General features: G+C 38.3%; 1 protein-coding gene across 4 annotated transcripts in view; it reads right to left on the reverse strand.

Moving 5' to 3' along the window:
• INF2 (inverted formin 2) overlaps positions 1 to 25,832 on the reverse strand; it is an 80,076-nt gene extending 54,244 nt beyond the window's left edge. For 2 of the 4 annotated variants that reach the window (XM_051978270.1, XM_051978268.1), the window contains exon 1: positions 25,617 to 25,830. The gene's annotated coding sequence lies outside the window, so the exon portion shown is untranslated. Of the gene's footprint in view, positions 1 to 25,616 lie in introns of all 4 variants that reach the window. The other 2 variants (XM_051978269.1, XM_051978267.1) reach the window with 2 other exon arrangements.
• Between the last annotated feature and the right edge of the window lie 1,470 nt (positions 25,833 to 27,302).

Here is a 27,302-nt window from a genome sequence, read left to right on the forward strand (position 1 = left end):
TTAGATAACTCACTTCTCTCTAAAACAAGGAATAATAACTCTTTCATTGCCTCTTTCACAAGAGAAGTGCTTTGTAACCTAACAGGAGAACAAAAATGGTGACTGGTAGGATGATGATATCCTAGTAATACTTGTTTCTCTGAAACAATTCCTAGGGTCCTGTTTGTACAGAGGTGCAGATTGGTTCTGTCAACACTTTTGTCTGTCCCAAAACTGAACAGTATGCTAAGTGAACTGAATAAAGGGAGAGGGCTTAATACATGTGGATCTTCTATCCAAACTGCTCAGAGTCTGGGTAAGGTGTACACATTTAGAAAAGTTGTTATTGTCTTCCATCAAGATGGATACCCACAGGCCCATTCCACACTCCACCAGGGATGAAGCCTTGCTTTCCATGGAGCTCACTCTGCCCTATGGGTCGCCAAGAGGAGCCATCTGCATAAGCACTGAGGTTTTAAGTGAGAATGATCATTTATGCAAGAAAAGGAGGAATCAGGGCTTACTTGGCTTGTGGACCCCTAATAATATTAAGTCTCACATCTGCACAGAGCTTTTCCATCTGTTCTCTTATCACAATCTCACAAGAGCACCAGGAAAGAGGCAGAACATGAGTTTGTTTCCCCTTTACAGGTTGGAAGATGAAGTTCATAAAGGGGCAGGGACCACCTATGCCCCCAGAGATCTCTCCTTCCTCTAAGTCTTACACTCCTTGATGGTTCATTCCCCCACCTTTATTCCTGATTACATCCTTCCACTGCCAACTCTTCCTCCTTGACCCCTATCCCCACCAAACACAAGAAATAAAATTCCCTCATTTTTCCTATCCCCAATCTTCTCTCTGACAAGCTTGATGATCCTTGCACTAGTTCAATATATGTGTATGGGGAAATATATATATATATATGTATATGAGATCTTATTAATTACTCAACTCTCAGTGCTAGACAGACATGAACCCACCCTAGGAAAGTTCTAGAGGAGACAGAAGATGGGGACCAGGGTCCAAGCTGGGCAATGCATACAATCACTGATCTAGAACTGGCAAGGTAAGGCAACAAGCCCTGAACAAACATTTATTAAACATTTACTATGTGCTCTGCACTGTGATAAATGCTGGTTCCCACAAATACCAACAAATAAAACAAAAAGATAGTCTCTGCCTTTAAGAAACTTTCAATCTAAGTGGGGAAGACAACATAGAAAAGGGAACTGGAAGAGAGGAGAAAGGTTAGTATCCAAGTCCAGGAAGTCCAAAATGCACCTGGAAGGGGAATGGACCTTATAGGTCAGCTAGTCCAAATCCCATTTTTGGACAAAGGAGGTAAAAGAGGCCTAGAGAATATAGATCCCATTGATTCTACAAATGTTAAGAGATTACCATATTGTGAAATGTGCTAGGGTCAGAAAGATAAGAACAAAATATAGTTCCTGGCCTCAAAGAGCTGAGGAATACATGAAAACAGATAAGTAAACTCAGGATGATAATGTTGAGATGGGAACACTAATAATTAGAGGGAATCAAAAAGATTTCCCTTCTACTGATCAAGTGCAGCACTTGGGAAGAATCAATATCTTATCCTACTAGAAACAGAGAAATGTTGAGAATTCTTAAGGAAATGACATAGACAGACCTGCACTTTAAGAAGATTATTCTGGCAGTTGTGTTGAGGGGAATAGAAGGAAAGCAGGGAAAGTAAATAGAAAAGGAAGGGTGGATGAGGTGTGTGTGTGTTATTATTTTTGTTTCAGACACTGATTATGCTGAAGGACCATTTAGGAGATGTTCAGCAGTCAGATGGTAAATCAGACTGGAAGACAAGTGAGAGACAAAATCTGCATGGTACAAATTTGGAAGCGATCACACAAATGATTCCTGAACCTGAGAAAGACGATTGGGAAGGATGCTGGATTTGGTGACACAGGATCTGAGTCTGAAATTCTGCTGTTTTAAATTCAGCACTGAGGGGATGCTCATCAATTGGAGAATGGCTGAGTGAGGAGAATAACTTGTACAATAACAATATTGCAAAGATAAACAATTCTGAAAGTCTTAAAAACTCCAATCAATACAATGACCAATCATAATTCCAAAGAACTCATGATGAAAGATGAAAAAGGATACCCATTTCCTGACTGAGAGGTGATGGACTCAGAGTGCAAACTAAGACATTATTTTTGGATATGTCTAATGTAGTTGTTTTGCTTGATGATACATGTTTATAACAGGGAAATTCTGTTTGTCTTGTTTTCTTATTGAAGGGAGGTGGGAAGAAGTCAGATGTCATTTATAAAAATTTTTAAATTAATTTTAAAAAAAGAGGAGTACTGATAACCTTAGAAATAGTCGTTTCTATAATTGGAAGTAATACTGCAAGAGAAGTGAGCAGGGAGGTGAAAAAGTAAAATTAATTAATGCAGTTTAGCTGAAAAAGGGAGGAGTTATAAGACTATTCTGGAAGAGACTAGAGCAGATGGAATTTTTTAAAAGGAATCAGTCAATCAATCAGCAGGCAGTTATTGAGTACCTACAATGTGCCAGAAACTTCTAGAAGCTGGAGATCCAAATATAAAGAATGAAACAATCTCTACAGAGAAGGAACTTAAATTCTAATGAGAGGCTTTGGCATGTTTGCAGGTAAGGAAGGAACCAGTAGATATGGATGGGCTAAGGATGATAGAAATGTGTGTGGAAAATTAATGTACCTGTAAAAGGGTTGGCCTTTGCAAGGAAAATGCAACTCTTTATCAGAGATTGGGGATAGGGATGAAAAATTGAGTGGAGAATGTCGGGAAGAAGTCTGGGATGAAGAAAATGAGACAAGAGGATATTTTCTAAAACATGCTTAACTTTCTCAGCTAATAAAAAGCAAGATCCTCACCTGAGGAGTGAAGGTTTAACCCAGGATTTGGTAAGAGATGAACAGTGATATGAACAGGAGGAAAAGGGATTTGAGAGCAGACGATAATGTAGTTAAAATGATTAAATACTGATCAAGACTGGAAGTGAAGGAAGGGAAGGAAAGCCAGAGCAGTGATAATAGGAAATAGTAAGGGGCAGATAGATTGGAAATCTCCAGGAGCGAATAGGTTTAAGAGGGGTGAGACATGTGGAGAGGTGAAATGTTAATGGAAAGTCAGCATTCTAAGGAAGGAAGAGTACTTTGGGGATAATGAGTTCTAGTATATGACCACCCCTTTATGTGACAGTGCAGAATGAAGTAGTAGGTCATGGAATTTGAGGAAGCTAAGGAATTAGAAGGATAGGGATTTTGAAAGAGAATCAAAATGAATGTTGATAGTCTCCTAGAATAAGGATTAAGGAGTGAGGTAGGAAAGGAAGGAAGAGGGAGAGAGAGAAAGAGAGAGTGGGAGAAAGAGAGAATGAATGAGAGAGGGAGAGAGAAAAAGAGAGAGAATGAATGAGAATATGAATATTTGGGATAGGAGAGGGGATAAGAAAAATAATAAGTAGATTTTTCTGCTTAAGAATCTTTATTTAGAGATTGTTTTTATTGTTGACCAAAGAGGAAAGTCATCCTGGGTTTGGTGGCCTAGCTCCAAGATGATTTCTCTAACAGTATTAATACCCATCCATGGATTGAGCCTCAGTTGGCCTCTTGTGGCAGTTGATATTTCTCTGGCTTATAAAAACCATGTTGGGTCCAGGATTGTCAATCAACACATGTGACCCATTCTGTGGAAAGTTCTATGAAGAAGTTCCCCAAAATTGCAATATCATGGGGAGATGAGTTTAGTGTAGTGGAGTTAAAAGACTCATGACTCAAGTTTTGTCTTGTCTGCTATTTACTTATAGTATGACTTGGGTCAAGTCATTTTCCCTTTATTTCCAATGTTCTCATCTGTAAAATAAGAGTTTTGGGTTAGATGAGCTCTTTCCAGTTCTAAAAACCTGTCATTTTGTGAGAATTGTGAAAAGTGTACATTATTAGGAAATGGAAGCCCAGTGGGGCTGCTATCTTTCTTCAAGGATTCCCTAAGCACTTTGTTCCCATCTCTTCTTTGCCCTATCACTCTACTCTACATTACTTACTGTTATATAAAGGTACCCTTTCCCATAGAATTTACATTTCTTGAGAGTAGGGACTCTTATTTTTATCTTCAGAGCCCTAGCTCCTAGCACACAGAATGCCTTACACATAGTATTCACTTAATGTGTGATGAGTTGAATTTTTTTGTTGAACTGGAATTGTAGAAGGGGAATTATTTTAACACAATTTTTAATAAAAAATTTTACTTTTCCAAAAACAAAGGTAGTTTTCAACATTCACCTCTGCAAAACCTTGTGTTCAATTTTTTCACACTCTCCCTACTACTTCCCCTACACAGCAAGCAGTACACTATAGATTAAGCCTGTAATTCTTCTAAACATATTTTCATATTCTTTTTGCTGCACAAGAAAAAAAAAATAAGATCAAAAGGGAACGAAGAAAGCCTGAGAAAGAAAAAAACACACACTACCACCACCAACAAAAAAAGTGAAAATACTATGCTTTGATCCATATTCAGTCTCCATAGTTCTCCCTCTGGATGGATGGCCCAGAAGGGACATTCTGAATGTTAAATGCCAAGTTAGGAGAGCATGGTGCTCTGCCCACATTCCCACAGAATCATTACCTCCCCAAGAGACCAAGATAAAACAAGAAGGCTCAAACAGTATTTCCCACCTCAAAAAATATTCACTACCCTTTTGAAGAGTACACTCTGTCCTCGCTCCCACACTTTCTTTCCCCCATCAATGCAAAGAGCAGATAAAGGGCAAAACCAGTTTCTTAGCCTGGCCCCCCAGGCTTTCCATCCAAATGGGTATCTGGTACATTTTATCTGCCCTCTTTTTCTTTCCTTGCTCTCACATATAATTCCAGGAAAGTGTACATTTCTCACAGGATTTTCTGACCTTCTCTTTTGTACTCATAAACTCACCCCTTCTTGTATCAAATTTACCCATACATGTATGTCTTTTCCCCTAGCTCCTTGAGGACAAGGACAATGCATTCCCAATGCCTATGAGTAAAACTCTTTATATAGCTGGTGCTTTGTTTAAGTACTTGTTGAACTGAATTAGTGGTATTCCTTGAAGGGATGGGAGCAAGACATTCCCCTTTTCTATGCCTCTGTTTTTTCACTGGCAAAGGGCTGGTCTAAATGGCCTAAAATTTTATATGGAAATTTCCATGCAATTGTTTCTGTAAAGCTGTGCTGAAGCAGCCTTCTCTTCCCCCTGATTTTTTGATGTCCCTATTACTTTCCCCCTCCCTCGCCTTCCATGTGTTCCATGTTCAGCTCCAAGTACATTTTAGCACCACTGTTTGCCGATGTCAGGAAAGTTAACATCTGTCTCCCCAGAATCCCTAGGAGGCAGCACATGCTTGGGAGGAATGGATTTGTCAGATTTTGTCTGGATGCTCTCAGTATGGGCTTCTTAGGCAACTGGAGACATGTATGCACATACATCCAAGTGAGCATCTCAGACCCATGACTTGATTTGTTTGTTCAATGTTCCCCGAGTTGTTTTTCTCATAGCCTCATTTCTTTCTGTCTTTGCTTTTTAGGGTCTGAGCTGCTGTGGGTCTAACCACTGAATATCAATATCTATTTGTCAGTTGGCAACCCTTCTCCCTCCTAACTCTCAACTCATTGGAAGAACTGGCAGCTCCTGCCCTATTCACACCCACTGTTTCTCTCCTAGCACCAAAGATTCTTAGAATCTGAGTCTTAAGAAATCTTTGTGGTCACAAAATGCTGTGTCTAATCTAGACATTCACCTCTAGATTGGTATTTATTAGTTTCAACCTAGAAAATGGATTGTATACACTTGCATTCATACCTTTACTTGAAAGGAAGGAAAAAGGAAATAAGTAGTTATTAAAGTTTTGCAAAGAAATGGGTCACTTTTTATATATACTTTGCATTCATTCACCTGGTCTTCATTTGATCAACTGTTTTAACTGTCTCCCCTTCCAACATCTTTGGCTCAACAACACAGACCTGAATGGGCTATGTGTATTCTTTGAACATATCTCAGATCAAAAGACAAATCTAAACAATTTTGGGTGTCAGACACATGGATTTGAATGATCTGAAACAATCTGGTTTCGAGTGACCTAAATCAAGTATATTCCCATTTCTGGCTCTATATCCTCATTTGCAAAATAGAGGAGCTGGATTCTTAGCTGTTTAAAGTTCTTCCAGCTCTGATATTTTAATATTTACAGTACTGATCCACCCATCAACTGGATAAATTTCCTGATCATCTTCTGTGTGTAATGATATGGGGGAGGCAGAGGAAGAGCAGAGCTAAGTCCTTTCCTTAGGGAGCTCCCAGCTGGGAGCTGGTATAGAGAAGAAACAGATCTAGGACATGTCCTGGTAGAGCTCACAGTCCCATATGGAAGACAAGATTATCACACATAATGTAATGATTAGACAATTATATTATACAGTATATGACTGGTCCAGACGGTGACTTGGGTAGAGCTTGCGGATCCTTTTCCCTAGCCATGATAACTTGAGTTAATAAAATATAAGATAGCATTAGCTTCTTTGATTGCCATTAAAACCCTGTTTTTTCTCCAGTTTCTCCTCCAACTGTTTCCACATATTTACACTTGTCTTTCCCATCTTGTACTCAAAAACTTGATATTTTTGATGCTTCTTTCCCCCCAATATAAGAGTACATTTATCTTTACTCATTTTTGAGCCATCATCTTAATCTGCCTGTATATTTGTTTTTGTTTGTTTGGTTTTTTAAAATAACTTTTTATTGACAGAATCCATGCCAGGGTAATTTTTTTTACAACATTATCCCTTGCACTCACTTCTGTTCCGATTTTTCCCCTCTCTCCCTCCACCCCCTCCCCCAGATGGCAAGCAGTCCTTTACATGTTAAATAGGTTACAGTATATTCTAGATACAATATATGTATGCAGAACCGAACAGTTCTTTTGTTGCACAGGGAGAATTGGATTCAGAAGGTATAAATAACCCGGGAAGAAAAACAAAAATGCAAGCGGTTTATATTCATTTCCCAGTGTTCTTCCTTTGGATGTAGCTGCTTCTGTCCATCCTTGATCAATTGAAACTGAATTAGATCTCTTTATTGAAGAGATCCACTTCCATCAGAATACATCCTCAAACAGTATCATTGTTGAGGTATAAAATGATCTCCTGGTTCTGCTCATTTCATTTAGCATCAGTTCATGTAAGTCTCGCCAGTCCTCTCTGTATTCATCCTGCTGGTCATTTCTTGCAGAACAATAATATTCCATGACGTTTACATACCACAATTTACTCAACCATTCTCCAATTGATGGGCATCCATTCATTTTCCAGCTTCTAGCCCCTACAAACAGGGCTGCCACAAACATTTTCTGCCTGTATATTTATAAGTCGATTCTATCATGCAACATAATAGATTACTTATCTTTATTATCTCAAATCTCATATGCCTTGTCATATATTCCTATAATTATCTAAGTCTCTGATTAAAACAATAACAACTCAAAATTGAAAAGAAAAACCCAATGAGTTCTGATTACATCCCTGGGATACTGCACATGAGATGTTCTTCTAAGATAATATTAACATTATCAACATTAAAGACACTCCTTAGATTCAATTACTGGTCATCAAATTAGGTAAATTTTATCTACCCAGTGTCTCTACCTCTCTAATCTGTTTTGTACAGAATAAATTCCTTGCTGTGAGCAAACCATTAGATTTTCCTGTTTAAAAACTACTCTTGGCTACTCTTTACTTTTGGGAGATGATCTAAACTCCTCAGCCTACTTTTATCTTCTATTTCCCCACATAAATGTATTCTTCTAAGCTAATCAATCTTTCCTGCCTCTAGTGGTTCCCAATATTTACTTAGCTACTTCTCCCCTCCCTTTACCATGGGAACTAAAGGCCCAGAATTACAGAAGTACTCAATTAACTAGAGCTCTACTGACCCTAAGAGAGAAAAGACTATATACCAATTTATTAGAGTAATGTTTACATTTCTATTAGCATCCCTAATTATCTGTTGCCTCACAGATCTTTCCTATCAATAGGCTCATTCAGTAAATAATAAACTGTGAATTTCACAGGTATTTGTGGCTCTTTCCATCCAGTACTTTCACATAAATGAGGTTATATTCAAAGCACCTAACAAATCCATTCCTGGTGGCAGATGGTGGGAAGAACCCTGACTAATGAACCTAAAGGTCCTCCCATTCTTAGTCCCCTCAGTAAGGGAGGAGTCAGTATTTAAGAGATAGGGACCTGAATAAAGTCAAAAGAATTCAAAGAATCTCAAAATTGGAAATAATCTCAGAGGAAATTTAGTCCAAACAAAAGATGAGCAGAGATCTTCAGACATAATATGTCTGAGAAGAGGTCATTCATACCCAACTTGAAATTCACTAGTGATAAGAAATTCACCACTTTTGGATGGAGTTAGTTGATACACATTTACTAAATTTCTACCAGATTCTGTGCTAAGTAAGAGCTGAGGATACAAAGAAAGGCTCTCAGGATTAGTCTAATGGAGGAAAGAACATAAAACGATTATATACAAATAAGATATAAACAGGGATATACTTAACAGGGAAAAGGCACTAGCATTAAGGATGATCAGGAAAGGTTTTTATAAAAGCTATGATTTGAAGGAAGGCAAAAGGCAGAAAGGAGGAGAAAGTTCCACTTTGGGGGAACAGCAAATGAAAATGACCAGAATTGAGTGATGGAACATATTGTGGAAGAAAAAATAAGGTCAGTGTCACTGAATTCCAGAGTATATCATGAGAGGTGTAATGTATAAGACTGGAAAGGTTGCTGTTGGGGAAGATTTTGAAGGACTTGAATGCCAGAGAGGATTTTATATTTGATCTTAGAGGTAATCAGGAGCCCCCAGAGGTTATTAAAATAGGATATGGTGTGTGTGTGTGTGAGGATGTGTGACAAATTTAGACTTGTACTTTGACAGCTGAATAGGGGATGCACTGGACTAAGAGGACTTAACATAGGGAGACCCACCAGTCCAATATTTCAATAGTCCAGGTGTGAAGAACTGAAGGACTGTACCGGGGGTAGCAGTGTCAGAGGAGAGAAGGGCTATATTTCAGAGATGCTATGAAAGCAGTATTGATGGGTCTTGACAACAGGATATGGGAAAGAGTGAGGGATTAAAGATGACACCTAGGTTTTAAGTCTGGATGACTGGGAGGATTGTGGTGCTCCTGACAGTAATGAAGAAGTTGGGAAGAAGTACATGTTTGGGGAGAAATATTAATAAAATCAGGTTTGGAAATGTTGAATTTAAGATATAAGTGAGTCATCTAATTCAAGTGTTCAATAGGGAGTTGGGGATACAATATGGAGATCAGCAGAGAGATAATAGATTTGAGTATCATGATTAAATAAATAATAATTGAACCCATGGGAGCTGATGAAATCACCAAATCAAATAGTACAGAGGGGAGGAGAAAAGGGCCCAAGTTTCAGAATGGAGTTCTCTCAGGATGTGGATAATTAAAGCAACAAACCAGCTAGGAATAGTATTCCTTTCTTATTCCTTCAGGGAAGTGTGGCTAAAAAATAGCTAGAAGAGGAAAAAAGGAATGGTGTCTGTGCCTTGCAGACAGGAAGTCTCCTGGAAGTGAGAACAGGTCAACCTAGAAGACTCTAATAGTATAGCATAGCTCTCTTTCCATGCTGGGAGGAAAAGGTAAACTGAAGAGATTGGCATGCAATATGATGTCTTATGAATAAGAAGCCAGTTTAGGAAATCAGGCATGTTCTTTTTCTCCAGCAATGTGCCCATTCTACTTCTGGATAAGTATGATTATATTAAGCCAAGATCTACTTCTCTGCAACTCTGCCTCCCCATCCATTGCTCCTAATTTCCGTCCTTGAGGGTCAAGAACAAAGCTTTAATTTAAAAAAATAGAAAAGAAAATGGCTATCATAACTTCCCTCATTCTTGAGGCCAACCAACCTCACCAATTCCTTCATTGGGTACTTGGTTGGCATGGTGGCCAGACTCTATTATCTTGGTCCCATTTTCCAGAAATGCTTCTGCTTGCCAATGTCCTTATCAGTTTTGTGACTTCAGGGAAGCCAGCACCTCTCTAGGTCTTAATTCCTTAACTGTAAAAAGAGGGGAATTGAATTAAGTGGCCTTTAAAGTCCCTCCTACTTCTAGAAATGTGCTCTATGGCCAAACAGGATAAATTCAATTCAGAGAGGCTATCACCAATTTAATTTTTCAGCTCTAGCATTTCTTAAATCAAAGAGAAGCTGATCTTACTGCTAGTGGGAAGGCCAACACCCACAGTATCATAGACTCTTACAGTGTTGAAATGGGAGCCCATTGTTGTTACAATGAGATAGCCTGGCTGGCCGTAGTTGGGAAGGGTGATAAGGACTTAAGTTATTTTCTGTCATTCTACTAGCTATTGGCTGGCTCTCAATTTACCTTCTGGGTGGAAATGTTGGCTTCATGATCTTGAATTTCAAGTCTAATGGAACAGTCCATCAGATTTACAATTCCTTGAAAGGGAAGGAAGAGTCTAGGAACACAAGGCTCAAGTTCCTGGTCTATTATTTGTCTTTGAAGTTCAGTCCACTTTACCTTCTGAGTGCAGGGCTATTGAAGGGAAGGTGGTCTTGACACTGTTGTAGCAAAGAAGGTCTCTCCTCCTTCCCACTTCCACAAAGTTAAAGTAAGAATACTAACCCTACCTTGGCCATTTGTTGGGAGGCATCTTAGGTTCTGGATCTGACATGTAATAGCTGTGTGATTTAAGTCAACGTCTGTTTCAATATTTTCAACTAAAATGAAGACAGTAATTGCACCTATCTTCCAAGGTTGTGCTAAGGAACAAATGAGCTGACATTGGAAAGGGCCTAGCACATAGCAGGGCTTAATAAATACTTGTTTCCTTCTTCCCTTCATCAAAATCCCCAAACTAGAAACCATGGCATGGGAAGAAAGGTTAACTGGGTTTAAAACAGAGGGGTGCTACTTACTGCTAGCCATGTGAGCTGTGGCAAGACATTTTGCCTCAGTTTCTTCCTTTATAAAATGGGGAGAATAATTCTTGCACTTCCTTTTTCTACTTAAAACTGATGAGGATCAATTGGAATATTGTGTATAAAGCTTTTGTGAATTTTAACTAGAGGTGACAGTAGGTGGGTACATTCAGATTCATATTTTTATTCCTTTTTACCAGTTTCTTCATCAAGTAATTTCCAATTTGACCTACTACAGCTTCTTCAAATGGTAACAACTCATTTGAACTTCTGCCTAACACCTCTACCTTCCTCTCTCCTATCCTTCCTTGCATCTTTCTTTCCAGACAGTGAATGTTTTAAGATGCTCTTATGACCTTACAATTAAGACTAATGTGAAGATATTTTTGAAAGCATTTAAGTACCCAATAATTATCCTTCCAAACAGATGTAGGGAACCTGTGCTACTCTCAGTCTGGCAAGCAAAACTTCTTTTCTTCCTCCGCTCCTGTCACAGATATCTGCTGACACTGGCCTCTGACTTCCTGCCATCTCTACAACAGGGAATGCCAAGTTTCTCTCTGCCAGCCCAGTGTAGCTAACTATAGAGAAAAATAGGAACCATAGAGGAAGAGGTATGTGTCTGGATTCCTGGTCCTAACAATAGTTGAGAGATTGTAAAGAGATGTTCTTCTCAACCTTAAATAACATCTCAGAAAAGAGAGGGTAATCATGGAAATTTCAGAGGCAGAGAACCAAATGTCTATATTCAAAATATATAGGGAGAACATCTTATTCTATTTTTAAAATTTTATTTCTGGAGATCATAAGAGAAAAATAGACAATTCAAATTGTACAAAATTAAATTTTTCAGGAACAAAATCAAAGTTTGCATAATGAAACAAGAAATTGATGATTAGGGGAAAATCTGCATTAAATATCTGATTGAAGTCTGATATCGAAGTCATAATAGGGATTTGACACAAATATATAAGACCAGGAACCATTCCCTAATACCTAAATGGTTAAGAAACATGAATCAGCAATTTTCAGAAGAAAAGCAAATGGCTAGCAATCATATGAAAGGTTATTCCAGATCACTAATAAAAGGAACAGTATGCAAATTAAAATACTGAGGTTTCACATCACAGCATACTGTCAGAGGTAATAATCAATGTTGGAAGAGCTGTAAGAAATCAGGTGCACTATTACATTGTTGATAGAATTGTGAATTGGTTCTCCCATTCTAGAAATTAAATTGGAATAATGAGAGAGCACTCCTACATAAGCAATAATAGAAAAGTTACATATATATAGATAGATATAGACATATACATACACACATAACACACAGACATGTATACATATATTATATATGAGCACACATGCAATATTCATATTTTTGTATATTATCTTATTTTTGTAGTAACAAACTGGAATACACAATTAGTCCTCATCAATTGGGAATGAATAAACAAATTATATAGTATATAAATTTAACAGAACATTTATTGTACCATATGAAGTGATGACTAATAAGAAATTCACAGAAATCCAGAAAGATTTGCATGAAGTCAGTATCAGTGACATTGAGTGACGTTCACTCTGATCCAAGACATCTACAAAGGACTCATGAAGGAAAATGATATCTATAATCAGGAAAAAAAACTGGAATCCAAATGCAGATTAAAGTATATTTTTTCACTTGCTCTTCTCCCATTGATTTGTTTCTACTTTCATAACCATGACTAATATGAAATATGTCTTACATGATAGTACATGTATAAACTGCATTAAACTGCCTACCTTTTTTGGAAGAAGAGAGAGGGGAAAGGGAAAAGAAAAAAAAATTGAACACAAAATCTTGTAAAAATGAATCCTAAAAATTTTCTTGAAATGTATCTGAGGAAAAAAATTACCATTAAAAATGAAAAAAAAAAAAAAAGACTTGTGTGAGGTAAGTCAGAGTATGGAAAATAGAACCAATGACTAGGAGACAGCACAGGGCAGCAGAAAGAATGCTGGATTTGAAGACATAAGATCTGGATTCAAATCCTAGCTCTGTCACTTCCTATCTATAATATTTTGGGTAAGTATCTAATCTTTCGGTCTTTGATTTCATCTGTAAAATGAAAAGATCAAATTATTTTCTAAAGTTCCTTTCAGCTCAAAATATAAATATGAACAATAACGCTAATAATATATAATATAACCAATGAAATGAAACATCTATGTGCTGATAAGGAGATAAGGAAATTATCAGCTTCTCTCTATCCAGAAACTAAGGTTATTTAATTCCATATAATAATGTCAGACAAAGGGAAGGGAAAGGATGAGTGAAAATCGCTTTTCCATAAGAAAAAATACACAATAAAACTTAAAATGCAGTAGTGATTATTTTGCAAATAAATTATCTAAAAGATGAAAATCAATCTTTTCAAACAATAAAGTGCCCTGCAAACTTAAAAAAAAAATCCTATTATTCAAATCACTTTCTCTAAATTGATAAAATGGCAACTTGTCTGTATATAGGACTTTGTGTGCAGCCTATATTCTTTCCACTCTATGCTAGATGCTTCTCTTAACTTTCTATAGTTCTCTTGCTGTTGTTTTATCTTGTATTCTACTCATCTGTACATATGCCATATCTCTTCAGTATACTTTAAGCTCTGTTGAGGGTTGAAACAGTATCATTTTTGTTCTTGTGTCCTTAGTGGCAAATCCTATGATCAAACAATGAGTAGTAATTAAGTTCCTTCTGTGTGTCATGCACTGTGCTATGGATACAAATGGAAAGAATGAAACAATCCCTATTCATATATGTTCTAATAGAGTAGACAATAAGCACATTTAACATGACAAAAATACAAATATACACAAAGTCTTTAAATAGAAGATAGTTTGGGAGAGAGGATAGTAGAAGCTGAGGGAGGAAAGGGATATGGGGGCGGGGAGAGATGGTGCAAATGCTCCAAGCAAAAGATAGTTCTTAAGCTGAATCTTAAAGAGAGGGACTCTTTAAGGCAAAGAAACATAAGGAACAAGTGCATTCCAGGCATGGAATAATGGTGGGTGATAAACTGTCATGTGCGGAAAAGATGAGTTTGATTGGATCACAGAGAGTAAGAGTGCAAGTGAGGATCAATGAGACTGGAAGGGTAGGACAAAGCTAGATTGAAGAGCTTTAAAAATTAAACAAAAGAATTCATATTTTATCCTAGAGGCTGTGGGAAACTATTGGTGATGATTGAGTAGGGAGTGACACTGTTAAATTTATAGGAAAGAATTATTTAGACAGCTATTAGAATTGAGAGGGCCTTTAAGCAAGTCGGTCAATTAGGAGGTTGTAAAAGGATAGTTATATAGGTGGAGAGAAGGGACCTAGGGATGCCAGAGATATTTTGAAATTAAAACAAAAACAAAAAAAAAAAAACAAGATCTGACATTGAATTAGTTTGTTGGATTGCCAGGAATATCATGAGTGGAGCCCAGTAAAAAGCCTGTCTCTGTCTAGTAGCAAACAGCAGGTACTCAAATATCACTTGCCAATTAGGGGGTATTTTTGCAAATAGCAGAAAGAGAACAAGATGATTACATTCATAGAGGCTGCCCAGCTATGAGAAATGAGGTATAAAAGGTGAAGAGGAACAAGGGCTGACCTTGGATTCAGAAGGAAAAAAATCAAAAAGACAGCAGTTTCCTGTCTTAGTCAACAACAGTCAACTTTATCAGGATAAGTAAGAATGAAAATAAGAAGCAGGATAGGGTAGAGACTAGGGAAGAACAAATGGCCAATAGATTGCAAATAGAGCTGGAAGGGACCGTTGATGTCATTTATTCTAAATTTATTTTATAGATAAAGCAATTGAGGACAATGGTCAAACCACAACTTGGCAGCAGAAATTTATTTAAAAAAAACAAACAGTCCAGGTTATTATGGATTAAAGATGGTATTAATTGACATGCCCCATTTTTAACACTGAAAAAAATTAAGTTGAATAAATCAAATTAATATAAATCCTCCATTTCTCTTTATTTATGGAGGTTTGGGGGGATAGGAGAAAAATTATTTAAAATACATTTTTTAAGACAAAGTATCAAACTGAAGACCATGCAAGATGCCAACTACATACAAGTTACTTTGTAAAGTTCACACTAGGCAAAGCTCTTTTAAATTTATTTAATTTGACCTATATTTATTTGAACAATGCCGTGAAGGAAGATGCTATTTGTCTTGTTATTTGCAGTTGAGGATACTGAGGCTAAGTGACTGACCCATCATAAAACAGCTAAGAAGTGACCAAAGCTCAAAGGATATGAGCAGACAATTTTCAAATGAGAAATTGAAACTATTTCTAGACATATGAAAAGGTGCTCTAAATCACTATTTATAAGAGAAATGCAAATTAAGACAACTCTGAGATATCACTATACACCTCTCAGATTAGCTAAAATGACAGGAAAAGATAATGACGAATGTTGGAAGGGATGTGGGAAAACTGAGACACTAATACATTGTTGGTGGAATTGTGAACGGATCCAACAATTCTGGAGAGCAATTTGGAACTATGCTCAAAAAGTTATCAAACTGTGCATACTCTTTGATCTAGAGGAGTGTGTGGGAGGAGGAAAAATTGGAACATAGAGTTTTACAAGGGATAATGTTGAAAAATTGTCCACGCATATGTTTTGAAAAAGAAAAACCTTTAAAAAAAAATTGACCAAAGCTGGAACTGAATAAACAGTCTCATACCTGTATGTTATTTAACATAAGTTGAGATGGAAGATCTCTTAACAAGTTTAACCAGAGTGTCTAGTTTAAGAGCCAACTATGAAAATAAATAGAGAATGAAATCTCAATGTAGCACCACAACTGTATATTAAGGAGATTTCTGCTCCCCCTTTCAAATTTCTCCCTCCTGAAACCCTATCTCTACCTGACTTCCCAGGAATGTTGTGAGGATCAATCAACCAACATTTATTAAATGCCTATTATGTGCCAGTAACTAATGAGGTATTTGTAAAGTCTCCAGTACAATACTTGGGAAAGAGTAAGCACTTGGTAATCCTTTCTTTTTCTTCCCTTCCTCCCTTTTCCTTTTTCCTTCCTGCTCTTCCTCCCTCCTTTCTTCTCTTTCCCTTACCCAAATTCCACTGACAGTTGCAGAAATACTTGGAGCATCCTTCCTTATATCTAACCTGATCATGGAAGATCTCAGAACACAAGCCTGGGATTGGGTATTGAACATTACAAAGTATTAATAATTCTTATTTTTCTCCATTGGTTGATTGTTGCTCTCTCAGGAAAGATCTAGATGATTCAGGCAAGTGTTCTACATAGTATATGACTCATGCTTCCCATCAGAGATTTAAGCCCCAATTTGTAAACCCCCAGCTTACAGTTAAGTAGCCCTTCTTTCACTAGGGCTGATTATCAGACTGTCTGTGTCAAATTGCCTCCATTTCCTTACAAGTTAAAGGGGAATGGTGATAACTTCCTCCCAACTCTCTCTCTTTTTAAAATAATATTTTATTTTTTCTAAAAACATGCAAACATTTATTTTTCTATTTTTTCTTTCACCTTGTCTTCTCTCATAAGTCCCAAGAAACCTCTTGATAAAGTGTTCCATCTTTGGTCTGATCATCTTTGATCTAAAAGAGATGGCTAACTGACCATCCCTTTTAATTTAATAACCTGTTTGCCTTGTTAACAAAATGACTAAATTACTCCTCCCCCCGAAATACATGCAAAGGTAGTTTTCAACATTCACCTTTGCAAAATCTTACATTCCAAATTCTTCTCCCTCTCTCCCCACCTTCCCCTTTCCCAAGACAGCAAGCAATCTGATCTAGGTTAAACGTGCAATTCTTCTAAACATATTTCCACATTCTTCAAGCTGTGAAAGAAAAATCAGATCAAAAGAAAACAACATGAGAAAGAAAACAAAACAAACTATAACAACTAAAAAGGTGAAAACACCATACTTTAATCCACATTCAGTCTCCAAGTTCTGTCTCTGGATGGGAATGGCTCTTTCTATCATAACTCTATTGGAATTGCCTTGAATCACCTCATTGTTGAAAAGAGCCAAGTCCATCCCAGTTGATTACCACTTGTCACTGTGTAGAATGTTCTCTTGCTTCTATTCACTTCACTCCGCATTAGTTCATGTCAGTCTTTCCAGGCGTCTTTGAAATCAACCTGCTCATCATTTCTTACAGAACAATAATATTCCATTACCTTCATTCATATACCATAACTTATTCAGCCATTCCTCAACTGATGGGCATCCACTCAGTTTCCAGTTCCTTGTCACTACAACTGCGACAAACACTTTTTATACATATCTCCCAACTCTGTTACAGGTTCATTATAAAGAGAGAATTTTCTAAAACCTTGAGAGTTATAGAAATGTAAATTATTCTCTAATACCACTTCCTCAAGGGAAGCAGAGAACCAAAGAGACACAGGGATTGATCCAAGGTCACCCAAGTATGAAGTAGCAGAACTGAGAAGTAAATCCTCTCCGTAGGTTTCTCACTACTAATCCAGGGATGTGGAAGAGGCCTCAGGGTCCCTGTACATTTCTTACATATTAGATTTTAGCAGAGAAGAAATGGTATATATGCTCAAGGTTATACAAAAGGTTTACAATTTTATGGATCATCAAGAGCTATCATTTTCTTTTTTCTTTTTTTTTTTTAATAACTTTTTAAAATAACTTTTTATTGACAGAACCCATGCCTGGGTAATTTTTTATAACATTATCCCTTGTACTCCCTTCTGTTCCAACTTTTCCCCTCCTCCCTCTACCCCTCCCCCAGATGGCAAGCAGTCCTTTACATGCTAAATATGTCACAGTATATCCTAGGTACAATATATGTGTGCAGAACCGAAGTTTTCTTGTTGCACAGGGAGAATGAATTCAGAAGAACCTGATTCAAGAAGAACCTGATTCAAGAATAACCTGGGAAGAAGAACCAAAATGCAAACAGTTTACATTCATTTTTCAGTGTTCTTTCTTTGGGTGTAGCTGCTTCTGTCCCTCGTTGATCAATTGGAGCTGAATTAGATCTTCTCTTTGTCAAAGAAATCCACTTCCATCAGAATACACCTCATACAGTATCGTTGTTGAAGTATATAATGATCTCCTGGTTCTAAGAGCTATCATTTTCATATTAATTTGCCAAAATTTTCCCCAAACTGCAAGACAATACTAGCCTGCTCATTAAATTACTCAAGAAATAAATAAATAAACATATCTTTAGTGTAAATCTTGAATGTACAAGAATGATCATTTTTTCTCAATGGTATTTTACTTTTCAAAATACAAGTAATGTATGATCATTATTCCAGTGTATAGTGATTGATAAAATTTCATTTAAAAACATTATCAAATTCATAGTATTTGTCATGACTTCTCAACCAATAATTAATAACTGCTAGATGATCAGAGGTAATATTTATATAATACCTATATGTGCCAGTCATTGTGCTAAGCACTGCACAATTATTATTTTGGGGAGATACCTGGGAATTAGATGCTATTATTCTCATTTTACAGATGAGGAAATTGAGGCAAATTGAAGACCAGGCTCTAAAGAAATTAAGGTAAACTGAAGTTAAGTGACTTGCACAGGATGAAAAAGTTCATATTTGACAATGCTGAAGTCAGATCTTCTCAACTCTAGGTCTGGTATTTGGTTTTTCTTGCACAACATGACAAATAAGGAAATATGTTTAAAAGAATTGCATATATTTAACCTATATCAGATTGCTGGCTATCTTGGGGAGATAAGGGAGAAGGGGAGAAAAATTTGGACCACAAAGTCTTACAAAAATGAATGTTGAAAACTATCATTACATGTATTTGAAAAAATAAAATACTATTGAGGGGGAAAAAAAGAAAGCTCATTTCTCTCAAAGAAGCCCATTTCTTTATTGAACATCCCTGTTAGGAAGTCTGGACTTAGAAAGAAATCCTTAATGCTGCCCTCTCCCTCTACCCCCACTGCTGCTTAGGTTTGCTCTGTGTGGGGCCAAATAGAACAAATACAGTTTCTCTCCTACAGGAGACATCTCCATATCCTTGAGGCAGTTTGCACATCCCCTCTGACCCTTCTATTCTTCAGTTTAAACACAGTCAATTCCTTCAATCATCTTCACATATTGCATGGCTGTCAGTCCCTACCTTACCCTAGGTGCCCTCCTTCTCTAGAGGCCCGCAGACTGTCTACTCTCATGCATAATCCAGCCTAGCCATGTACACTCTATCCTAGATGTGTTATCCCAGCAAGACTATTGCCTTCTGTACTTCCAGAGATGAAATTTCTGTGCCTCCAGTTTTATCATCTATCTAAAGAGCACAAACTTACTAAATATTAATCATGTCGCCAGATTGTTTCTCTGGGTAGTAGAGCTCTTAGGAAGCTTATGGTTTTGGCTGATGATACATGACAGACAGAATAAAATAAATAAAATAACATTTACTCAGGACCATGAGCAATCAGTCACTCCAGGTCAGAGGCCACTTTTGGTTGGGCCAAACTTTCGGTCTCTCTAATGAGAATGAGAGAACTCTTGAAGGCCTTGACATCTCATCTCCCCTACAATTAGACCAAGCTATAAGAAAGGCAAAGTTGTGGAACCAGATGAGGCCTTAAAGGTAGGAGACCAGTTTTCCAGGAATTCACAAAATTTAAAAATAGAGAAGACCAGTTCTAATCCAATCCTCTCATTTTTCAAAGGAAAAATTTAAAGCAGAGGGGAAATAATTTACTCAGGCTACAATAGTGGTAGAGTTGAAATCCAAAAATCAGGTCATTAGAAGAGATATTACAAGCCAGACAGTTGAACTGACAGATGAGGAAACTGAGGCTAAATGAGGTGATGTGACTTGCCCAATGTTACACAGTTGGTATAATCACCTGAGCAGAATTCTAATTTGGATCTTCCTAACTTTAGGCACAAAGCTATATCCACTGTACCACACAGCTACGCTGAGCTGATAAACTAATTTGTGCAAAATATTAAAAGCTATTAATTGTTTCTTTCCTGTCATTTGTACTTTTAAAAAATAGCAACACATTTTAATAGAAAGAGTTCTCTGCTTTGTGAAGATTGTGTGGCTTTGGGCAAAAATCACTTTTTTCCCCCAGTCCTTAGTTTCCTTAGCTAACAAAGGAGGAGGTTGTCATCAGTTCTCAAAGCATAGTTTTCCCTGAGACCTTTTAATGATGTCTTTGAGGTCAAAACTATTTTCATAATACTAAGATTGTTATTTTCCTATTAAAATGCTTCTCTTTTTCCAACTGGATAACTGTGAGTCTGGATATTCTACACAGACTTCAACCAAAACAATCTATTGCAACAGATTGAATGCAAAAGTAAATAGGAGACTCCAGCTGTCCTCTGTAAAGTCAGACATTAAAGAGAATTGCAAAGACATGTAAAACAATGCCATTTTTCTCATTAAATTTTGTTTTGGAAAATAGTAATGTTTCATAAAAATCTTATGACATGGAATAAGCTTATTTTAAATGAATTAATAAATACTTCAAAAAGTTATCAAATTTAATTTCTAATACAATTAAATTTGAGAGATGTAACCTATATAAACAAGAGTTCTCCAATAATTTTTGAGAGTTAAGGGGTTCTGATAGTAAAATGTTTTGAGAACCATTAGTCTGGATGATCTCAAAGTTGAACATCTCTCTAAACTTACATGTTTCTATTTCTTTGTGTTGTACCAGGTTGCTCTCAGTTTTCTCCTCTGTAAAATGGGTTTCTGGGACACTACTCACTCCTGGTTCTCTTCCTACCTATCTGATCACTTTTTTGTCTCCTTTCCTGGATCAGCTTCAAGATCACGCCCTCTAATCCTAACATTCTGTCTTGGGCCTTTTTCTCTTCTCTCTTTATATACTACTTTACCTTTGCAACATCTGTTAATTATACCTTCTCTCCTCTCACACTTTTATCACTCCAGAGCATCCCCTCATCTCTGGATTACTGCTATATCTTGCTGGTGAATCTGCTTACCTCAGTCTCTCCCCCATTCCAATCCATTCTCCATTCAGCCACTAAAGGGATTTTTCTAAAATTAAAAAAAAAAAGTTTTTCCCTCTCTCCCCAACAATAAACTCCAGTGGCTTCCTATCTACAAAATAATTTGTACCTAGTTTGACATTCAAAGCCCTTCAAAAACTACTCCATTCCTATTTTTTCATTTTTCTTACACCTTACTTCCCAATACTCTTCAATCCAGTGACAATGATCTTCTGGCTCTACACTCCATCTCTCAGCTCTAGGCATTTTCTTAGGGCTGTTCCCCATTCCTGGACCATTTTCCTTCTTCCATTCCAACTACCGACCTCCCTGGTTTCCTTTAAGTCCCAACTAAAATCTACTTTCCACAGGAAGTCTTCTCCAAACTTTAATTCCAGTGACTCCCTTGGTTATTATTTCCATTTATCCTGTATACAGTTTGCTCTGTATATATGTTTGTGTGTTGTCTCACTGGTTAGATAATATACTCCCTAAGGGTAGGATCTCTTTTGCCTCTTTTTATATCCTCATTGCTTAATATGTACTTGACACTTGGGAGGTACTTAATACGTATTGATTGATTGATTGGTTACAATACTGATGAGAATACCTCTTATTGAGGTATTTAGCTTTAGCCTTTTGCAAACTGTAACATTCTATGTGTTTTATTTATTATTATCATCATCACCACTATCACCATCTATGTTTTGAAAGGAGAAAAAGTGTTTTGAATAGTGAGGGCAATTTCTTTTCCTAGGTGGTAGAAAAAGGAAAGGCTCTCCTGCAGTCCATCAGTCATGATGAACAATCTAAAGTTCTGAAGTATTCACACAGGAAGTCAGTGAAGTTCACTGGTTGCTGTGACATTGTCTTAGCAGCCTTCAAGAATTAGCTAACTCTTCCAACCCACTAAAAAATAATTGCACTTTGATCAGAGAAGAAAAGAAGCTATTTAAGGTATTAGCTTAAAAGGTCTTATGTAGGAGCACAGGCAATTAAGGTTGACATCTACATCAGCATCCTACACAAAGCCTGGAAAATACTTCATGTCACTTGTTAACTCCAGGTTACTCCTAAAGACCTTTTTTGTGCTGTATTATTCCTAGACTGCCTCTTCCTGGAACACTTCCCGATTCACCAGGAGCTTGGCGATTTCTCATCTACTTTCTCACCTACTACCACCCCAAAAGGTCACCTCTTTCTCCTGATAAATGGCACCATCTTCCAGGAGGAATACTTGTAGAAACGATGCTGGACTTGGGAGTTAGCAGGCCTGGCTTCAAATCCTACCTCAATCATTTACTGGCTATAGATATCTCCCCGCCGCTCAAAGCCTCAGTTCTTTCATCTGTAACATAAATGTAATGTTTCTAGAACTGCCTATCCCACAAAGTTATGAAAAAAAAAACACTTTGCAAACCTTAAAGATTATAAAGATTGGCATTATTATTCATGTATACCCCACAATATTGGCTCAAGTCTTGTTTTTCCTTGGCAAGTGAATCTGTGTCATCTAAAAAACTGAGCTTCAAACTCCACAACTCTAGAAATGGGGGAGAAAAACTTTTGTTATAGAATAACCTCTTTTATGGGAATGTTATGTAGAAAATGCTTTGTAAACCTAAAAAAAAAAGGCGGGGTGGGGGTGGGGGAACAAAACCCAGCAACTAACTACTATTGTGATTGTTGTGTTAGACTGTGAATTCTGGAGTAGGGGATTGTTCTTTTGGAACAGTGCCCAGAATAGGATCTCTAAAACTGGGAATTTACTCAAGCTTTTGGACAATAAGGACAACAATGAACAGAACATAGTCCTATCAAATGGAATCAAAGGGAAGTCATGATGGCATAGCTAAGAGTTTAAATTTCCCCAAATGACATTAGCTGGGCAATCCTGGAAAAGTCACTTGGTGAATGTCAATTTCCGTAACTACTGAGTGGCAAAGTGGATGACCATGACGATGATAGCTATCATTTATATGGTGCTTATTAGATGGGATAGTGCTTATAAGATAAGATAGAGAACTTGGTCTCAATCAGGAAAACCTGAGTTCAAATTTGATCTAAAGACATTTAATAACTGTGTGATCCTGGGCAAGTCACTCAAACTCAGTTTGCCTCAGTTTTCTCAACTAAAAATGGAGATAATAGTATCTACTTCTCAGGATTATTGTGAGAATTAAATGAGATAATAATTATAAAGAGCTTAATGAAGTGCTTGGCACATGATAGGTGCTATGAATGCTAGCAACTATTACAGGCGTGGCACTTTTCTCACCGGGCTGTTCTGAGGCTCAAGTGAGGTAATAGGTATGTAAAATGTTTTGCAAACTTTAAAGCAAAAGTCAGCTGTTTTTATTCCATTCTCACCTATAATAGGTACCTCATTGCTAAGACACAATGGCTTATAGGGTTATTCTACATATCTGCCAGTGGATTAATCGTAGCTTACGTATAGTTCCAGGCAGATAGTCTGACAAAAATCATTGCCCAGAGTCATAAGGCAAACTTGTATGTCCCTCAAGGATGTGGGATGTCTGTGTCAGATGTTTTCCTTCAACACTGGGCAGGTACATTTCTTCTGAGCAACAATATGAACTTTCAAGATGCAATCTGCTGAAGCCAAACAAATGAGTTGGTATATTGTTTGCTGGATTGGGTTTCTTTGCCCTTCTCTTCTGGACTTTTGTTTTTCCTCTGTACTGGGAATAAAGAAATCAAGGGGCCACTAATTCCCTTTTCTCTTCCTGCAGACAAGCCTGGGGTCAGGAGCTGTCTCTCTTCCTTCCTCCCTCCCCAGCAGTAATTTGCCAAATAACTTTGGTTGACAACTCAGTAAAGGGTTTAAGTAATACTTAACTATTCCAGGCCATGATTCATCTAAAAGAGGAAAATTCATGACCTGAGCATTAGGCTACAGATTTTTCTCCCCTTTTTAAGCTCAAAGAGACTGTTTTTGTTCATGTTTCTCATAAAATTCAGTGAAACTCTGAGTTCAAGCTGGCATTCCGACCTCAGAATTCCTTTCCCGATCCTGCTCCCCACATTTACTCCAAAAAGAACATGAAGGCATCAAATCCAAGGTCCCATAGGGCCTCTGTTTGCCCTCCTGCCAAGTGAATTGGTGCCTCTCTGGTGGGTGGGCGGAACAGAGGCCTGAGATTCCAGTCCTTGGAACAGAGACTCCTCTTCCAGAACACCAGTTTTTCAACAAGCTGACTCTCTCTACCCACAGCATGGAAACCAGCAAAGTTCCTGTTGTTGAAGGCACTCCCTCCTTCCCTCCTACTTCCAAAGGGTCAGACTGCTGAAGGACTAGCTTTCCAACAGAGGGATAATGATTGTAAATAACTATAATTCTGTTCAAATAATGCTTTGTCCCAGACTAATGGGGTGGAGGACTTTACCTCCCCCTCATTCAGGAGGTAACCTGAATGTCCATCACAGTAGCATCTCTCTGGCAAACAATACCCCCTCTACCCATACCCTAAAAATCCCAAAGCCATGAAGAATACAAACCTCTTGACTAAGTAGAACAACTCTCTTCCCAAGGAGACTGCAACCATATAGTTGGACCGTCCTCTTTATCGCTATTTTGTGCCCCCTCAAAATTATTTTTACCCTTTTCTTAGGATTTTGCTAACTAGGACTCTGTTTAGATAGGAAGAATGGGAATCGCCTTGTTCCCACTCCAGCTGCCTGCCTCCTGCCCTCCCCGCCCCAACCTATCCAGCTTCCACCCTCTCTCCACTTCAAATCACTCACTGCTCCCCCACCTTCTCGCCCTTCCAGCTGCCAATCTCTTTCGAACTATATCCCATAGATTGAGATCAGTTTTACAATCCCCTATCTTCAGGGTCTGGTAACCTCAGAGTCACCACAAAGGATATAAATACTAGAATACATGTCACACAATCCAGAACGTCCCCACCAGAGAGTATCAGTACACCCAAACCCACCCTTTCCTCCAAACAGCGGAATTCAGAAATAAGTTGTTTACTTCCCACTCATTTTCTCATTCATATTATTTCAGAGAACGAATGGAATGGGGCAAATCTGAAAGCTGGATGCAAAGGGGTTCTAGAACTTACTGCAGAGCAAAATCACCACTTCTCCCTAAGCATGGGGACAAAGTCTGCCTAAAAGGAGACTACTGGCTGTTTAGTGGAGGAAATAATTGAAGAGGCTTTGGCCACAATCACCCCTGGCGCCCCGGGTGGGGGTGGAAGTGTTGATGGGGGAAGGAAGAGAGGGAAAAGGGGGAGGCGCCCGAGAACCTGAGTCCTTCTCCCCTCCTCTAGTCCTATTTGGCCCCGAAACTGGATTTGGGAGAAACTGAATTTGGGAGGTAGTAGTAGCGGGATCGGACCATTAACCCCCTTCAGCAAAGAAGCAGGGATATTGGGAGGAGGGCCGCTGCTTTCCCCGTCCCATCTTACCTCGCATGTTATGAACCTCAAGCTTGCCAGAGGAGTAAGGGGGGCAGTTCTATGCGGGCATCCCATCCCTCCCGCCACAGCCCGTTTCCCGTTTGCCTAAGTTTCCCCAGACTTACCGGGAGGGGAGGAGTGGCAACGCTGGGGATTTCCTCCTTAGGTCTGTCTTGCTTGTCTGGATCAAAGCAGCGTCTCGTCTGTCGGTCTTTCTGTGTCAATGCTTCTGCCAGACGGAACGCCGACTCCCAACGCCTAGCTCCTCGGCATTCCGCTCCGGGCGGGGCTCTAGAGCTGGAAAGTGGAAGCGCCGGGGAAGGTGCGGAGGCGGCGCCCAGCCCTGCCCAGCCCAACCGGACCAGCCCCGCCAGCCCCGCCCCTCGCGGCCCACGTGGAAGGGATCGCGCTGGGTAAAGGCAACGCCCAGGGGCTTCGGGAGAGCGGGGGGTGGAGCAGGGAGTGGGCGGGGGGGCTGCCGGGGTTTCTGAGGCAGCCACAGGTTTAAGGAAAGAGAATTCTGACTCTTCTAGTCCAGACTCAAATCTATACTGTTCACTCCCTGTGTGATGGTGTGAACGACACTTCTCTGGGTCTCATTCTCCCCATCTGTCAAAGGAAGACAATCATCTCTTCCTGTACTGATCCTAGAGCAGAAGAAATAACATGTGAAAAAGAAACAGCTGGCTGGTTGGAAAGAACCCTGGTTATGGATATCTGCGTTCAATTAGCTTACATATATTAAGTACCAAATATCAACAAAGGAGATGTTTTCTAGGTTGGATTTGTGATTTCTTTGGTAAAAGGGAACTCCCACTAGTAATACAAAATCAGTACTGGCAATAAAAGTCTAAACGTTGTTCGGGGTTCCTCAGAGTCACATAGCCAATAAGTATCTTAGGTAGCACTTGAATCCAGGCATTATTGCCTCTGAGACCAGCTTTCTATCCTTTACAACAAGTTACCATCTAGCCTAAAAGAGGAGTTTTTATTCTTCAGAGGAAAAGGAGGGGTGCTGAGTGGGAGAGGGAGACAAGTACACAGACAAATATGCAAATTCACAGATAATATAATATTCATGTAAGTATAATATAAATGTTTTCTGATATTTGACTGATAATCCTACTCAAGTTAACCAAGTCCTGTCATTTCTATTTTGATCATAGCAGTGACATAACTCCTATTCAGTCTTACTGCCACCATTCTTTTTTTTTCAGACCCTCAATCCCTTTATTCTGAACTATGGCCACAGCCTTTTAATTGTGTATCTCCACTCAAGTCTCTCCAATCCATACCTTCCACAGTCATCTAAGTGGTTTTCCTAAGAGCTGATCTGACCATGTCACTCCTCTACTCAAAAAATTCCTTTGACTTCATAACTTCTCTAGGATCACTTGGCATTTAAAACTGTTTAAAACCTGGCCACTTCCAAGATAATGATAAATGTTGAAAGGGATGTGGGAAAACAGGGACACTAATGCATTATTGGTGGAGTTGTGAATTGATCCAGCCATTTAAAACTGTGCATACCCTTTTATCCAGCAGTGTCACTATTGGGTCTGTACCCCAAGAGATCATAAAAGAAAGAAAAAGATCCCCATGTGCAAAAAAAAAGTTTGTAATTGCTCTTTTTGTAGTGGCAAGAAATTAGAAATTGAGTGGATGCTCATAAGATGGGGGATAGCTGAATCGGTTATGGAATATTAATTATAGTTCTCTGAGAAGAGATTAGCAGACTGATTTCAGAAAGCATGAAAAGACTTACATGAATTCATGCTGAGTGAAGTGAGCATAACCAGAACATTATACAC

The sequence above is a fragment of the Antechinus flavipes genome, chromosome 2 (assembly GCF_016432865.1).
Source record: "Antechinus flavipes isolate AdamAnt ecotype Samford, QLD, Australia chromosome 2, AdamAnt_v2, whole genome shotgun sequence".
Taxonomy (NCBI): domain Eukaryota; kingdom Metazoa; phylum Chordata; class Mammalia; order Dasyuromorphia; family Dasyuridae; genus Antechinus; species Antechinus flavipes.